This window comes from Narcine bancroftii, chromosome 3 (genome assembly GCF_036971445.1).
Source record: "Narcine bancroftii isolate sNarBan1 chromosome 3, sNarBan1.hap1, whole genome shotgun sequence".
Classification (NCBI taxonomy): Eukaryota; Metazoa; Chordata; class Chondrichthyes; order Torpediniformes; family Narcinidae; genus Narcine; species Narcine bancroftii.
The window spans coordinates 237,672,310-237,687,373 of record NC_091471.1 but is presented as its reverse complement, the minus strand read 5'-3'; the positions used below and the strand labels follow the sequence as shown (position 1 = coordinate 237,687,373).

The 15,064-nt window shown below is 48.4% G+C and overlaps 1 protein-coding gene across 6 annotated transcripts in view; it reads right to left on the bottom strand.

The window, feature by feature from the left end:
• nfixb (nuclear factor I/Xb) overlaps positions 1 to 15,064 on the bottom strand; it is a 310,864-nt gene that overhangs the window by 154,590 nt on the left and 141,210 nt on the right. The gene's annotated exons all lie outside the window — the stretch shown is intronic.

Here is a 15,064-nt window from a genome sequence, read left to right as displayed (position 1 = left end):
CTCTTAGTAACCAAGCTGCCTTGGGAGAATGTGCACACTTTCCAGAAGGCTCAGCACGTTGATATCGGGAGAGGAGGGAAGGGTTGAGAAGGGTTCGTTATGAGAGGGGAGGGGGGTAGCAATAGTTGAGCAGAACTTGCATTGTCTCTTTCTCCCTCAGTGTGGAACCATTAGTCACAGAAGGGCAACGGCTCCTGGCTGCTGTTATGGTAACCGTGCTTGGCAATATTAAAGATGGTGGTACAATGGTACAGGGTGTGAACCCAACTGTGAGGATGTTGGGTCCTGGCAACAAGCTGTCACCCCCACCCTCCTATCCAGCACACAGCACCCCGTCCTCTCCCCAGCCACTCCAGGAATGTCATCACCCTGGATTTCTTCATCAGCCCCTAAAAGGCCAATGGGCCTTTGTGAAGGTCCACAGCAGGTACACCTCATGGCCCGGATTCAATGCCGACCTCCAGTGCTATCTGTTGTGGAGTCAGCAGGCTCACTCCCTGTGCATTTCCCCCGCTGCTCCGGTTTCCTCCCACATCGCAAAAATGTGCCTAAGGCTCAGACATGAGGTCAGTGTGAAGGTTGGATCGACCTGAGGAGGTGGGAGTGGTCAGGAATGTGGGGAGATTAAAGTGGGATTAGTGGTTGGTGATTGAAGTGGACACAATGCTGCCTGGCTCAAGCAAGTTATAGAAATGGATCGAACAGGAGTCTGTGTGGCTGCAGAGGCTGCAGAAGCACTGGAGGCGAGTCCACAGACCCCCAGTGTAAGGATCACGGTAACAGGTCCTTTCAGTCCACGAGCCCGTGCTACCCAAATACCTCTACAACCCCTGGTATGTTTTGGAGGGTGGGAGGAAACCAGAGCACCCGAAAGGAACTCACAAACACACAGTGAAAACGTACAAACTCCGTACAGACAGCGTGGAATTCATACGCATGTCGCTGGCGCTGTAACAGCATTGAGGTAACTGTGCAGCAGCGTTTCTGCCTTAAGACAGGCAGATGCAAATTAGTGTAATATTACATGTTCTGCAGCGTCTTCATTGTTGAGGTCTTTCATGGCTTGGTTCAGCATCATGCTGAAGAAGATTGAAAAGAGGGTTGGTGCGAGAACACAGCCTTGCTTCACGCCATTGTTAATGGAGAAGGGTTCAGAGAGCTCATTGCTGTATCTGACCCGACCTTGTTGGTTTTCGTGCAGTTGGATAATCATGTTGAGGAACTTTGGGGGACATCCGATGCGCTCTAGTATTTGCCAAAGCCCTTTCCTGCTCACGGTGTCGAAGGCTTTGGTGAGGTCAACAAAGGTGATGTAGAGTCCTTTGTTTTGTTCTCTGCACTTTTCTTGGAGCTGTCTGAGGGCAAAGACCATGTCAGTGGTTCCTCTGTTTGCGCGAAAGCCGCACTGTGATTCTGGGAGAATATTCTCAGCGACACTAGGTATTATTCTATTTAGTAGAATCCTAGCGAAGATTTTGCCTGCAATGGAGAGCAACGTGATTCCCCTGTAGTTTGAGCAGTCTGATTTCTCGCCTTTGTTTTTGTACAGGGTGATGATGGTGGCATCACGAAGATCCTGAGGCAGTTTACCTTGGTCCCAACAAAGCTTGAAAAACTCATGCAGTTTGGCATGCAGAGTTTTGCCGCCAGCCTTCCAGACTTCTGGGGGGATTCCATCCATACCTGCTGCTTTGCCACTTTTCAGTTGTTCGATTGCCTTATATGTCTCATCCAGGGTGGGAACCTCATCCAGCTCTAGCCTTAGGGGCTGTTGAGGGAGCTGGAGCAGGGCGGAATCTTGGACTGAGCGGTTGGTACTGAAAACGCTGTTTACATCCGGTACCGCACGGATGGCAGTCTCTTCAATCTGAGGCGCCTGCAAGCTCACACCAAGACACAAGAGAAACTTGTCCGTGAACTACTCTTTGCAGATGATGCCGCTTTAGTTGCCCATTCAGAGCCAGCTCTTCAGCGCTTGACGTCCTGCTTTGCTGAAACTGCCAAAATGTTTGGCCTGGAAGTCAGCCTGAAGAAAACTGAGGTCCTCCATCAGCCAGCTCCCCACCATGACTACCAGCCCCCCCACATCTCCATCGGGCACACAAAACTCAAAACGGTCAACCAGTTTACCTATCTCGGCTGCACCATTTCATCAGATGCAAGGATCGACAATGAGATAGACAACAGACTCGCCAAGGCAAATAGCGCCTTTGGAAGACTACACAAAAGAGTCTGGAAAAACAACCAACTGAAAAACCTCACAAAGATAAGCGTATACAGAGCCGTTGTCATACCCACACTCCTGTTCGGCTCCGAATCATGGGTCCTCTACCGGCACCACCTACGGCTCCTAGAACGCTTCCACCAGCGTTGTCTCCGCTCCATCCTCAACATCCATTGGAGCGCTCACACCCCTAACGTCGAGGTACTCGAGATGGCAGAGGTCGACAGCATCGAGTCCACGCTGCTGAAGATCCAGCTGCGCTGGATGAGTCACGTCTCCAGAATGGAGGACCATCGCCTTCCCAAGATCGTATTATATGGCGAGCTCTCCACTGGCCACCGTGACAGAGGTGCACCAAAGAAAAGGTACAAGGACTGCCTAAAGAAATCTCTTGGTGCCTGCCACATTGACCACCGCCAGTGGGCTGATAACGCCTCAAACCGTGCATCTTGGCGCCTCACAGTTTGGCGGGCAGCAGCCTCCTTTGAAGAAGACCGCAGAGCCCACCTCACTGACAAAAGGCAAAGGAGGAAAAACCCAACACCCAACCCCAACCAACCAATTTTCCCTTGCAACCGCTGCAATCGTGTCTGCCTGTCCCGCATCGGACTGGTCAGCCACAAACGAGCCTGCAGCTGACGTGGACTTTTTTACCCCCTCCATAAATCTTCGTCCGCGAAGCCAAGCCAAAGAGAAAAAGAAAGAAACATGTTCTGCGCTGTTACATGGCAATAAAGAAATCTTGAATCTGTCCTTTGCCCTTCTTTCTGGTTATATGGGTTGGGTACAACACTGTGGGCCAAAGGGCCTGCTCTGTGCTGCTCTGTTCAGAATTTCCAAATCAGAATTTATTGTCATGAACAATGAAATTCTTTGTTTTATGGCAGCATCACAGGGCAAACATTTCTATAACCACCTTACAAAATAAACAAAAATAGTGCAAGAAAAGTTCAAAGTGAGGCAGTGTCTGTGGTTCATTGTTCATTCAGGAATCTGATGGCGGAGGGGAAGAAGTTGTCCTTGTGCTGCTGGGTGCTCGTCTTCAGGCTCCTGTACTTCCTTCCCAATGGTAGGAGAGTGGGGTCCTTGAGGATAGAGGCTGCTTTTTTTAAAACACCGCCTCATGTAGATGTCCTTGAGGGAGTGAAATCTGGTGCCCGTGATGGTGCAGGCCGAGTTAACAACCCTCTGGAGTTTTTTTCCTGTCCTGAGCATCAACACCTCTATACCAGACAGTGATGCAGCCAGGCAGAATGCCCCCTGTAAAGGTTTTTGAGGGTCTTCAGTGACTATGTTCTATGTCTATTGCCCCTGCCCATTCCTTGGTTTTCTCTCAGTCCTCTTCTCATCTATTGTCTTAGATGGAGAGAGCACAGCCGCATCCTTCAAAATGTACGGAGGTTGAAGGTTGGGTGTAATCGGGCAGCACGAGCTCATGGGCTGGAGGGGGAGGAGGGGGTTCATGGGCCAGAAGGAGGTTTCATGAGCCAGAAGGGGGGGTCGTGAGGCAGAAGGGCCTGTTACTGTTATGTCTAATTTTAAAATATTTAAACAGTCCATAGGAGGTAAAGATACATAATGAACATTTCAGGCCTGAACCCATCATCAACCTCCTGTTTCTATCAGCACCTCACCCCCCCCCCCCCCACTCTATCCCCCTGTTTCCTTTCCTCCAGCTCTGTCTCTCTCTCTCTCTCTCTTCCCTTTTCCCACTGTCTCCTTTCCCCCCAGCTTCGCACTCACAGTGCCATCCCCCAGTCCATTCTCACCTTCCTTCTCTCCTGGCTTCCTATCCATGTACAATGAACACCTTCTGTCTGTGGGTCTGCGCTCCTCCCTTCGCTCATTCTTCCCTTCTCCCTGGCCTTTTAACACTGGCACCTGCCTGGTTATTACTCACACCTTGAGGAAGGGCTGAGGCCCAAGAGGTCAGTGATAAACCTTTACCTCGTGTGGGCGCTGCGAGACTGGCTGAGTTCCTCCAGCGTTTCAGTCTTTTTACAATCCCAGGCTTCAGAGTGATAACAGCCACAGGACAACGCATTGTGCTGTCCACGTTCTGAGTTGGCTCAGTGGATGAAGGGTAAATTAAATCCAACTCTGCGCTCTCGAGGCAGGGGTGATTAATTATTGCCAAGAGCATACAAAGCAGGCCATTCATCCCATCTGGTTCATGATCATAAGCCTCCCCACCACCCCCCCGCACAAATTTTCCTTCGATCCATTTCTCCCCTTCAAGCTCGTCCCACGTCACCGTGTGAATCCTGAAGTCGAGACATAGTCCGTTCCATGTGCTGTAATGGACTCATTCCATGTTTTATGGCAAGCCCTGCCAGCTTGGTGGTTGACACAGGATGTGTGGGGAGCAAGTGTGAGCTAGAAGCACATGGTTGAGTAAGGTGGTGTAAGGAACAGCACACACAAAGTATTTTGAGCTTTTTTTAACAGAAGGGTGTCCTTTCTTCATTCCAAACACCTTCTCTTTGCTTGGCAGGCTTTAGTACTTCAGCATTTATCCAACTGAGTTCTTATATTTATATATTTCGTATTTACTCTGCTCCTCATTCTCACTGTAAGATCACACAGAACCAACCTCAAACCTGTCCTGTCCCACTCCACACATGGGACACCTCCCAGCAGAGGATGTTTGCTGTGTTATGTATCTGCACCTGGGGTTAGAGAGTTCAGATTTATTGTCAGGGTCCATGCATGACATCGCATCCAACCCTGAGATTCTTTTTCCCGCAGGCCAGGCAGAATTACCACTTATTGGTAGTGTAAAAAACTGTGCACAACACACACATGTATCTACATAAAGAGATGTAAACAAACTGACTGTGCAATACAGAGAGAAAATTAATCAATAAAGTGTAAACGTAAGAGTCCTGAAATAAGTCCCTGATTGTGTTTGTGGTTGAGGAGTCTGGTGGTGGAGGGGGAGCAGCTGTTCCTGAACCTGGTGGTGCAAGTCTTGCGGCCCCTACACCTCTTTCCTGATGGCAGCAGAGAGAACAGAGCATGTGCTGGGTGGTGTGGATTCTTGAAGATCGCTGCTGCTCTCCGATGGCAGCGTTCCCTGCAGATGTTCTCGAAGGTGGGGAGGGTTTGGCCTGTGATGGTCTGTCCTGATCTGTCAGGGATTTACACTCAGGGGTATTGGTGCCCCCATACCAGAACCACTGCCCTTACAGCATCAGAGACCACTGACCTCAGTGGTGGAATTAATTTAATTTAGACTTACAGCACAGAAACAGGCCCTTCTGGCCCATGAGTCCGTGCCACCCAATTACACCCCGTGACCAATTAACATTCTAACCCGTTGGGATGTGAGAGGACCCGGAGGAAATATACAAACTCCTTACAGACAGCACCAGAATCAAACCCTGGGCCAGGTCACTGGTACTCTAACAGTGTTTGCATAAACCACTTACACGTAGCGTCGAATTGAGTTTGGCAGGATTGGGGAAAGGAAGCTGTCCCACTCCAGGTGACCGAAACAGGGGATTCTCAACCATAAATATGGGAGAATGAGGAATAAACCCAGCTGGAAAATGAGGGGAACTATTTTTCCTCCGTGTGATCAGCGAATGTGGAACCTCCCAAGCTCACAGTGAAGGACAATACCACTCCAACCTGGTAATACGTGATCTCTGATTCTCAGCCCTGAAATCTCCCTTCCTCCACAACTCTGAGGGCACATCTTCACCAGCGGATGAAATAGAGGGCTCACTGCACCTCTTCAGGGGCAATAAACACCTTTCCCAGCAACGGCCCCCACCACCTTCACCACTGATCTCCGCCAGCAAGCAACAGTGAGCTCCTTGGACCAGACCACGCAGGGGACTCAGATCCATTTACAAGAGAGTCTTGGTGGCAGCAGTGCTACCGGCTGGAGTGTCCAAACTACAGCATCTGGTTGGCACTTGGTGAGTAAAGTATAGAATTACCCTGTGAAGGATCAAGCACTTAGAACACATCAGAAACAGCCTCATGTGAAAGTGTTGGAGATCTAAAAATTAGTACTCATTAACCAATACCACTGAGTGTAAAACCCTGCACTAGGTTGTGGACACAGCCCAGGACATTATAGACAAAACCCTCCCCACCATCAAGAACATCTACAGGGAATGCTGCTGTCAGAGAGCAGCAGCAATCATCAAGGTTCCATACCACCCAGTACACGCTCCGTTCTCGCTGCTGTCATCAGGAAAGAGGTATGCCACAAGACTCACACCACCAGGTTCAGGAACAGCTGCTCCCCCTCCACCATCAGACTCCTCAACAACAAACTCAATCAGGGACTCATTTACAGACTCTTACTTGTGTATGTTATTGATATATATTTATTTGCTCTGTATTGCACAGTCAATTTGTTTACCTCTTTATCTGTTTACATATGTAGGTTGTGTACAGTTTTTTTTGGCACTGGCAGTATGTGGTAATTCTATCTGGCCCACAGGAAAAAGAATCTCAGAGTTGTATGTGATGTCTGACAAGAAATCTGAAATCTGAATCTATTCAATGACGGCCTCCACAGCTGTCTGTGATGATGAATTACACAGATTCACGATCCTCTGGCTGAAGAAATTTCTCCTTATCTCTGTTCTAAAAAACATCCTTTTATTCTGAGCTGTGCCCTCTGGTCCTCAACTCTCCCACTGCTGGAAACATCTCCTCTACGCCCATTCCATCCAGCCTAATCGATATAAGGTTCAGCTTCCAGACATCGTTCCAACCTACCTTCAGTGGAACTCTCCACTGGCTGAGCTCCAACAGTGAAATCTGGTACGTATCCAGAAAAGCATCTCCAACACGGTTGGCCTAGCGGTTTGCACGATGCTGTTACAGTGTCAGTGATTGGGACCGGGGTTCAAATCCCATACTAGCTGTAAGGAGTTTGTACGTTCTCCCCATATCTGTGTGGGTTTTCCCTGGGGGCTCTGGTTTCCTCCCACCATTCAAAACGTATGGGGGTTGCAGGTCAATTGGGTGAAATTGGGAGGCATGAACTCATGGGCCATAATGGCCTGTTACCATGCTGTATGTCTCATTTAAATTTAACAATCCATGGAACTGGCCAAACAGAAAGTGAGAAGGGAACTCACTTTTTCACTCTCCAAAGCAAGAACAGTCTAGTCTTAAGAGCATTCCCAACTGAACTGTGTAGAAATGCAAGTTTGGACTGAGCTCAGGGTAACCTTTGTCTTTATAACCTTGCATTGGTTGAGACGGATGAACAGGAGCCAATACAGCAGCCAATTGGTGCTCCAGAGTACATGCTGCTTGGTGGATAACGATTGGCTGGGGGACCGTTCCTCTTCCTGTAGCCCGTTGGGATCTTCTGCAGCCATTTGCACATGACTGCAAGGACGAGGTTTGACACTCCATCCAAAGGACAGCACTTCTGATGACACATTTTTCCTTGGGGTCAGAAGGGCTCCAGAATTCTATACAGTTTCTTGAGACTCTGACCCCTGGACTAAGACCACCACAAACTGAAAGGGATTAGGGGGTGAATGAGCCTCAGGGCTCTCAGGACAGGATCACATTGGCCAGAAACAGACACCTCAATTGGGAAAGAAGTAAAACACAAAAGTCTGCAGACCCTGTGGCTGAAGTGAAAACCCAACGCTGGAGAAATTCAGCAGGTCAGTGTCCTTTATAGAGCAAAGATAAAGATACAGAACCAATGTTTCGGGCTTCAGTCCTTCAACAAGGTGCGAGCAAAATGTAGGCAGCCACCCGGACAAAATGGAGGTGGAGGCAAGGAGAGGAGGACGGTCCCACAGGTTGTAGGAAATAGGTGGATAAGGGAGGGAGGGGGAGGGCTCTGTGAATGGAGGGGGAAGAGGGTGGAGGAAAGGAGGCAGAGGGTTGGGGAAGAGAGGGAGAACGGGGAGTGGACCAGCACTGGAGAAGTCACTGTTAATGCCATCCAGATGGAGAGTGGCCCAGATGGAAAATTAGGTGCCGCTCCTCCAATTTAGTGGTGGCCTTGGTTTGGCTGTGCACGAGGCCATTGACAGACACGTCAACGCGGGAGTGTGGCGCGGAATTGAAGTGGCCGGCCACTGGAAGATCCCTGTCACTGATGTGGACGGAGCGAAGGTGCTCAGCAAAGCAATCTCCCAGTCTGCGGCCTCAATCAGGAAATCTGACCATGGAACAAGATCCTTAGGAAAAAAAAGTCTCTCCAAAATAAATTAGTGGAGAGTCTTGATGAAGGGCTCAGGCCCGAAACGTTGTTTCTGCATCTTTATCTTCGCTACATAAAGTTCACTGTTTGACCTGCTGAGTTCCTCCAACATTGTTTTTACCCTTTAGTGGAAAGTCTTATCGAGACAAGCCAATTTTGGCTGACAGTGTAATTTCCTGTTCGGGAAGAACATAGGCAAACTTTTAGCACTGAGACACAATTTCCCGTAATGGAAATAATTGAGGATATTCCTCAGGAACACACACATTCCTGACCGCACAGTGATTACTAAAATGTTTGTGCAACAAGTGCTCCCTTGAGACCATTGTGACTGCAAGAGCTGGATGCAAGCCACTGGCTGTGTTGGGTGAGAGACAAGCCCCAGTGGGAAGGACCTCCGGCCTCACAATAAACCCGCGTAACCTTCTTGGAGTTGTTCACGATCTTAACAGCCAGGGAAAAGTCACTGAGACCATCCCCCATTGTAGACATAGCTACACTAACAGCTCTCCTGTGAAGGTTTTTAAATAACGCCTGACGTTGTGACACTTGGCCACAGAGAAGGTGATAGGGTATTTCCCATGTCTTTCAGATGTGTCCAATCACAACATTTTGCTGGGAGGGGCTGCTTCTCCCACCGTTGGCACTCTGATTTCAAAGTTATTTGGGCAGCATGGTTACAGCACCAGTGATCTGGACTGTGGTTCGAATCCGTGCTGTCTGTAAGGAGTTTGTATGTTCTCCCTGTGTCTGCGTGGGTTTTCCCCAGTTTCCTCCCACCCTTCAAAACATACTGGGAATTGTAGGTCACTAGGGCTCAAGGGCTGTAAGAGCCTGTTACTGTACTGTATGTCTAAATTCAAATTTATTAATTTCTGTTCACTGCAAGTCTCGCTCATACACTATGTCACATCCAACTCAATGACAGGCAGAGCATTATCAATAAAAACACACTGAAATGCTGGAGGAGCTCAGCCAGTATTGCAGCAACCATGACGTTTTGGGCCTGAGGCCTTCCTCAAGGAATAAACAAAAAATAAGCAGGAAATCTCAGAACACAGACAGTGGCGGCTGGGGAAGGAGTCTAGACCAACAAACGGTGGTCATTGGATATGATGAGGGGAGAGGTGAGGATTGATTTGGTCTGTGTGGAAGGAGACAGGGAAAAAGGAGAGAGACAGACCTGGGAGAAAGGTGATGGGGGAAGAAGTGGGTGGTGGGGGGGAGTTATCGAAAGATCAAGAAGTCGACGTTAATGCCATCGGATGGAGGGAGGCCAGTCAGAAGATGAGATGTTGTTCCTCCAATATGTGGGTGGCCTCAGCCTGGTAGTGCATGAGGCCATGGACAGATAGGACAGCAAGGGAATAGGGCGGGGAATTGAAATGGGTGGCCACTGGGAGATCCTCGCTATAGCAGCGACAGAGCCGAGGGGCTCAACAAAGTGATCTCCCAGTCTGCATCTGGTCTCTCCGGTGTAGAGGAGACCCCAGCGGGAGCACCGGATGCAGTAGACAACCCCTGCAGATTTGCGTGAAATGTTGCTTCACTTGGAACGACTGTTTGGGCATTATCAATACTTTTCCTCAGAATCTTCCCCAGGGATACAAGGGTCACTTACAGAGCGGGTATTTATGAGGCTGGCTGACCTTGGCACTTTCTCAGTGGAGTCCTTGAATCAATTCTTATTTTGTTTTGTTGCTGTGGTTTATAGTGGCTTGTCAGGACATTTAAGAGTTGGCCACAGTTCCGTGGGTCTGAATTTACACAGTGATCAGACCAAGAAAGCAATGGGAGATTTCTCCCCTAAACAACATGAGGTTTTTAATGCAGTTCATGTTCACCATTTTGCTAATGTGCTTCTTAAATTCCACATTTATTCAATTAACTGAAACGTAAATCCTCTGTGCATTTTACAGGGAGTGATATCCATGGATATCTAGTCCAACAATTTAATTGCCATGCTACTGAGAGCTGACTGCAAGCTGCACTCTCACACAGCAGAACCAGAACCAGCCTTCCTCATTCCTGTGTGCCAGGGCCACAACTGCGGGCCTCTGCCCTGGCAGCCAACCTGTCAGGGTGCAGTTGTAGATGAGAGGAGGTGGAGGGGTGGATGAATGGAGAGGAGGAGAGGAGAGAGTGCCAGTCCGGGGGTTGGGGGGCAAGGCATAGTGGAGAGGAGGAGGGCAGGGGGAGGAGTTCCTGGCCTATCAATGTGTCAGCTGTGAGTGGGGTTCATAGATCATAGAACAGGCAGCACAGTTCAGGCCCTTCACCCCTCGATGTTATGCTAACCCATATATTCCTTCAAAAAATACTAAACCTTCCCTACCCCAATATATTCTGTAAAAAACCCAAACCCTCCCTGTCTTTCTTCCATCCATATGTCTGTCTAAGAGTCTCTTAAATGCCCCTAATGTTCTAGTCTCCACCAGGCATTCCTGGCACCCATAGCTCTCTGTGTAAAAAAATTTACCCCTGATGTCTCCCCTAAACTTCCCTCCCTTCACTTTGTACAGACGACTTCTGGTGTTTGTGATCTGCCCTGGGAAGCAGGCGCTGGCCGTCCACCCTATCTATGCCTCATAATCTTATAGACATCTATTGTCTCCTCTTATCCTTCTTCGCTTCAAAGAGAAAGGTCCCAGCTCTACGAACCTTGTCTTAAAAGATTTATTTTCCAGTCCAGGCAAAGTCCTGGTCAATCTCCTCTGCCCCCTCTCCATAGCTTCCACATCCTTTATATAATGAGGTGACCAACAACAGGCTGGACAACAGCATTCGTGAAAAAAACAGAGATGCTGGAGGAACTTTGCTGTTTTTGCAGCATCCACAGGAGGTAAAGATATTTTAGATGTACAGCACAGTAACAGGCCATTTCAGCCCACAAGCCCATGCTGCCCAATTACACCCAATTTGGAGCAGCATGTTTGCCATAGCGATTAGCACAATGTCTTTACAGCGCCAGCAATCGGGACCGGGGTTCGAATCCCGTGCTGTCTGTAAGGAGTTTGTACGTTCTCCCCATGTCTGTGCAGGTTTCTCCTGAGGGCTCCAGTTTCCTCCCACCCTTCAAAAACATACTGGAGTTTGTAGGTTAATTGGGTGTAATTGGGCACCATGGGTTGAAATGGCCTGCTACCGTGCTGAATGTTTGAATTTTTAAAAATTGAATAAATCTACACTCATGATACATTTTGAAGGGTGGAAGTAAGCCAAAGACCCCGGAGGAAACCCACACCAATACTGGGAGAACGTCCAAACTCAGCACCGGTTCAAACCCTGGTCCCGATCATTAGCCCTATAACAGCGTTGCGCTAACCATTATACTAACTGTGCTGCTTCTAAATGTCACCGACGTTTCAGGCCTGAGCTCTTCTTCAAGGTATCTTTACCTCCTGTGGACACTGCAAGACCAGCTGGGTTCCTCCAGCATTTCTGTGTGTTTTTACTGCAATCACAGCATCTGCAGACTTTTGTGTCTCACATCAGACAACGGTACTTGACCATTAGCAACAGAATAGGTTAGAGAAAAGGTAGGATGCTCCTGGCTCACAATCCTCCTTCACCCAGTCCCTGCCCTTTTTGCCATCTCTTCTCCTCATGGCCTTAGTTCTGAAGTCAAGGTCGGTTTTTGTGCATTATGTCCTTGGTCGCACACACCCCAGTGTAAGGACCAACAAGCAGGAAGCCCGTTGCAGCGAAGAACCAGCGAGTGACATCAATTGCAAATGCAGATAGCAAAGCCAATATCACAGCCTGTTTTTGTACTAAAGACCAATTTCGGCCACTGACAGATTATCAAAGGTTAATTCAGGGCACCGTGGCACTTTGCCCAGATAGAATCGAGATCCAGTTTTACCACAAGGCAGAATGAAGGAAGATCACCACCTGGTTCATGTGCAACAGACATTTTGTTTCATTTATCCTTTTAGATTTTATAGCAGTGGTCGACTTTTACTTAGTTACAGCGCAAGCCACAAAACTGATTTGTTCTGGGAAAGCAAGGAACTATTTAATGACATGCTACATATTGGCTAACCACAGCTACACTGAGCAGTCAGCATGCCTGCGGCTTCTAATCAGGGGCTATCGCCAAAGTTGATTAAATACGAGAAAAGATCGCTGGGTGAATGAGCAAGAAAAACACTGATAGATTCAAAAACTTTCTCCTGCCCTTCTGGTTTGACCTGTATGCTTGCAAAAACATAAAGCATCCAACTGAAGCAACAGATTGGCTTAAAGGTAGCTGTCCACAGAAATTTCAAATTTTGTTGCCCTTCTTCCAAAGTGCCTTCCATTCAGTGAAATAGTTTTGGAATGTTGTCACTGTAGGAATGTAGGAATCATTTCATTAACTATTAAAACACTGTTGAAGACACACAACATCTCCCCACTTGTCAGGAAGGCACAACAGCAACTGTACTTCCTGAGAAGACTGAAGGGGGCAAGGCTACCAGCCACCATCATGTCAACCTTCTACAGGAGCTCTAACTAGAGCGTCCTAGCTGGCTGCATCACAGTTTGGGTACAGTTGCTGCAGAGAAATGGATAGGAGGTCAATCCACAATGTCATAAAAGTGGCAGGATCATTATCTGATGAGGGCACGCAAAATCATTGAGGACCCCTCCCACCCCGCACACGGCATCTTCCAGCTGCTCCCGTCAGGGAAGAGATACAGGAGGATCAGAGCCAGCACCACCAGGCTGAGGAACAGCTTCTTCCCACGGGCAGTGAGAATGATTAACGACCAAAGGAACAGCTCACACCGACCCTCCGAGACTCTCAAATTTACAAAACAACTTTTAATTGTTGGACTAGGTATCCATGGACATCATTCCAGTAAAATGCACAGAGGATTTAAGTTTCAGTTAATTTTTATAGATTAAATACTTGTCCTGCATTTGTATTATTTGTCTATGTGCGTGTTATGTCTGGTTGTGTGTCTGTGTGTTTTGCACTGAGAACCAGAGAACGCTGTTTCATCAGGTTGTACTTGTACAATCAGCTGACAAGAAACTTGACTTGAAAATAGCTTGGGGCAAGTCATCTAGGGATTCAGGGGTGGACAAGGTGAAATATGGTGATATTTCCTGCCTGGTTACATGAAGATGCTCAGAATGAGGAGCTGGTTTGAATGAGTGATGAAGAAGGAAGTGCTTGCAGCTGGCAGCACGCTGTCAGGTGGACAGCGGATGCTTCAGTGTAGTGCACCACAGTTACAGAGCCAGTGGTTTTGCATCCCGCGCTATCTGTAAGGAGTTTGTACCTTCTCCCCGTGTCTGTGTGGGTTTTCCCTGGGGGCTCCGGTTTCCTCCCACCGTTCAAAACGTTCTGGGTGTTGTAGGCTAATTGGGTGTAATTGGGCGGCACGGGCTCGTGGGCCGGGAGGAACTGTTACTGTGCTGCATGTCTAAATTCAAAATTTAGAAATGAAGGGCAGTGAACTGCAGGGCCCATCAAACTGAAATCAAACCAGTAAACATTGGAAACACACAACCGGTCAGGCAGCGTTGATGGAGGGAAAAACATGGTTCGTGTTCCAGGTATTGAACCTTCTTGAGCTCTGTTTCACATTTTACTGACCAGCATCCTCAGCATCTATCTCTAATTTAAGATGATTGGAATGAAAACTAGTCTAGTTACAAGGATACACACAGGGGACAGCAGTCATACTGGAACCTTGACAAGTTGTGGTCTTGGGAACTCTGTGCAAAAACACCATTTACTGAGTCAGCAGGAAGTAGCCACAGAGGACTGAAGAAATGGCAGAACATTGAAAATTAGCAGCATGAGAAAAGACTGGGATAGATGGGCTGAATGGTCTCCTCTGAAGTAAAACATGAAAGTCTACACACACTGTGGTTGAAGTAAAAACACGACGCTGGAGAAACTCAGCAGGTCAAACTGTGTTCTTTATGTAGCAAAGATGAAAATACAGAACCAACATTCAGGCTTGAGCCCTTCATCAAGGTGTGAGCAAAATGTGGGCAGGCACCTTAACAAAATGGTGGGGGGAGAGGTGGGGGGGAGGAGCATTTTCCCATGGGCAGGAGGTAATAGGTGGATGAGGGAGGGAGGGGGATGGCTCTGTGTGGATGGAGGGGGAAGGGGGTGGAGAGCTGAGAGAAAGAAGAGATGGGGAAGGGAAGGGAAGGAGAACGGGGAGTAGGTTATCAGAAACCCAGAGAAGTCAATGTTAACACTATCCAGTGGCCCAGGCAGAAAATTAGGTGTTGTTCTTTGAACTTATGGGTGGTCTTGGTGGGATTGTACACGAGGCCATGGACAGACGTGGGAGTATGAGAATAGGACGCGTCCTTAAATGGTTGGCCACTGGGAGATCTCTGTCACTGATGCAGACAGAATGAAGGTGCTTAGTGAAGCAATCTCCTGATCTGCGCCCAGTCTCTCCAACATAGAGAAGGCCACAGCGGAAGCACCAGACACAGTAGATAACTCCCACGGATGCACAAGTGAAATGTTGTGAGGGAGGAGATGTGGGCACAAATTCGCACCTCCTCCAGCCGCTGGGTTGGGGGGGGGGGGGGTGAATGGTGCAGAGGGATGAGTGCACAAGGGAGTCCATTCAGATTTATGACATGGAGAGAGAATGACTCCTAATGGCACAGGGAGAGAT